Source organism: Bos javanicus, chromosome 22, assembly GCF_032452875.1.
Source record: "Bos javanicus breed banteng chromosome 22, ARS-OSU_banteng_1.0, whole genome shotgun sequence".
In the NCBI taxonomy this organism is placed as follows: domain Eukaryota; kingdom Metazoa; phylum Chordata; class Mammalia; order Artiodactyla; family Bovidae; genus Bos; species Bos javanicus.
Genome location: NC_083889.1, coordinates 7,084,640 through 7,087,399, shown reverse-complemented (window position 1 = coordinate 7,087,399; position 2,760 = coordinate 7,084,640). Strand labels below are relative to the sequence as shown.

General features: G+C 41.4%; 1 pseudogene; it reads right to left on the bottom strand.

Moving 5' to 3' along the window:
* Positions 1 to 1,531: 1,531 nt before the first annotated feature.
* Positions 1,532 to 2,097, bottom strand: LOC133234932 (large ribosomal subunit protein eL21-like; annotated as a pseudogene).
* Between the last annotated feature and the right edge of the window lie 663 nt (positions 2,098 to 2,760).

Below are 2,760 nucleotides of genomic sequence, written 5' to 3'. Positions count from 1 at the left end.
TTAATGACATGTTTTTGCTCTAATCATATATATTTCTTAATCTCCAAGACAAAAAATATGTTATAAAATAAGAGATCAAACTCCCCAATTGAAATTTTATCGTCATGGAAAGATCAGATCACATGTGCAATGATTTGCCCTTATTTTGAGAGCTTCTGAGAGAATCCTGAAACAGGGCAAGTCGACTTAACACTCCTGCACCTCAGTTTTCAGATCTAGTGGCTGAACTAGGATGTTAGACCTGGTTAGCCTTTCCAGGTCTAATATTTATGAGCTCCTAGAACCCTAAGCTCTTTGTGTGAGCTTAGAACTCAGATCAGCCTGCGCAGAGGGGCATGCTCCTGGCAAAGGTTAAAAGCAGTCTTTCTGTCAGATGGAGAGAATGAAGCAGGGACTGCTCAGAGTACAGAGGACAGTGTGCAGAGGAAATCCACACTTAGACTTGGCAGAGCGATTCAAACTGGCCGTGAGGAGAGGGACGCCGAGGATGCGAGTTCTGCAGGTAAGACGATGACTGCCTTGTCCTCTTTGACAAGCGCAGCATCTAGGGAACAGGCATATTCCCTTTGTTCTTAAGTGTGGGGCTGTTTTGAATTCTACTTTAACATGCATTCCAATCTCATTAACTATAGTAAAAATTGGATGGTGATTTAACATATGCTGTAAATTCAATGGGCTTTCCAGATGGCTCAGTGGTAAAGTATCTGCCTGCCAATGCAGGAGACGCAGGTTTGATCCCTGGGTTGGGAAGAACCCCTGGAGAAGGAAATGGGTACCCACTTCAGTATGCTTGCCTGGAGAATCCCACGGACAGAAGAGCCTGGTGGGCTACAGTGCATGTGGTCACAGAGAGTCAGACATGATTGAGTGACTGAGCATGTGCACATGCATAAATTCAATAGTTGCAATTTTGTTAGAAATGATTCTTATAATGGTATCATGGTCATGTCTTTAAAGGAAAAAACCCTTAATTTTTAAAGATATGTACTGAAATATTTATGGGTGAAATAATATTATGTCTTGGATTTGATTTAACGTGGTTCAGAGATGGAAGAAGAGGGTGAGAGTCAAACTAAAATAAGACTGGCCATGTGTTGGTACTTAGTGAAGCTGACCACCACTTGCCTGGGGCATTTTCCTGATCTGTTACCACAACATCTGGTCTGAATTGATCTGCTTGCCATGCAATGACAACTTTTTAAATCAGCATTGAAGTTGATTTTATAATCATCAAATTCTAAGATGTTTTCAAAGAAGATTGGAATTTTCAGCCTTGCCAGGAAGGAAGGCTTATCATAGCCTTTCATATTGGATGAACCAGTAGAACATGTCTTATGGAAAAAAATGAACTCAGATTTGTTAAGTACCTATAAGATGGCAGGTACTGCTTGAGTTTCACTATTTTTGAAACATGTTTATTTGCTTATTTGGCTGCAATGTGTCTTTGTTAAAGCACGCAGGATTTCCAGTCTTTGTTGCGGCATGCTGGATACATATATATTTTTTCGGTTGTAGCATGCAGGGTCTTTAGTTGTGGTACATGGGATCTTTTTTATTTTTTTATTTTTATTTTTTTACAGTCCAGGTCTTTATTTTTACACCCATCAGGCCATGAATTCATACGGAATGGGCTCCAACAGTTCGGGTTCCTTTCCATTGGTCCTCACAAAGTGTGCTTCTCTGGGTGGAGCAGGCTGGCGCTTCAGCTGAACCCAAGTCCACGTTTCAGGAAGCTATCTCGGCTCTTAGATGCTTAATATGCTCGATACGCACATTAATTCTCTGGCAAATCTTGCCCTTAACTTGTTTGTTTACAATGATGCCAACAGCATGCTGGGTAACATTGTAGACTCTCCCAGTTTTGCCATGGTAACATTTGTGGGGCATTCCTTTTTGAACAGTACCCATTCCCTTGATATCTACAATATCACATCTACAATAGATTCGCATGTATGTGGCCAAAGGAACAACTCCATGTTTTCTGAAAGGCCTGGAGAACATGTAGCAGGTACTCCGCCTCTTTCCCTTGGTGTTGGTCATCTTGGCGAATCACTGGAAGATGGTGGTTCCGGCCGAAAAGAAAGCTGGGATCTTTTTTAGTTGCAGCACGCAAACTCTTAGTTGTGGCATTTGTGGGCTCTAGCTCCCTGACCAGGGCAGACCTGGGCCCCCTGCATTGGGAGTTCCGAGTCTTAGCCACTGGACCACCAGGGAAGTCCCTGAATTCACGGTTTTTTATTTTCAAAAAGTTGATTTAACTAGAAAGACATGTTATCCTCTCCATGGTAGAAATGAGAAAGCTTGACTTTGCCCAGGTCATATTGCTGACATGTTTGGAGTCAGGATTCTAGTCTGCAGATGAATAAATCCAAAGTATGTGTTCTTCTTTGCCACATATCCTTGATGTGTGGTGGTAGAGATACCCATCTGGAAGCTTGTTAGGGATGTAGGTGCTCAGACCCCATCCCAGTCCTACTAAATCAGAATCTGCTTTTTAACAAGGTTCCCAAGGAATTCATGTGCACATTTAAACCATTCCAACATTGAGAAACCCTGCTGTACAAAACACCTGATAAATTTATTTCAAATAATAGTAAGTATTTCTGATGTTTATTGAATCCTCACTATATGTCAGATTTCGTTTGTTTACCACTCATAACTCTATTAGAGGCTTTAGATTTGAAACAATTCCAAGGTTGCACAATTAGTAAGTGGTGGAGTCTAGATTTGAAGTGAAATTGGTCTGACTCTGGAGCCTGG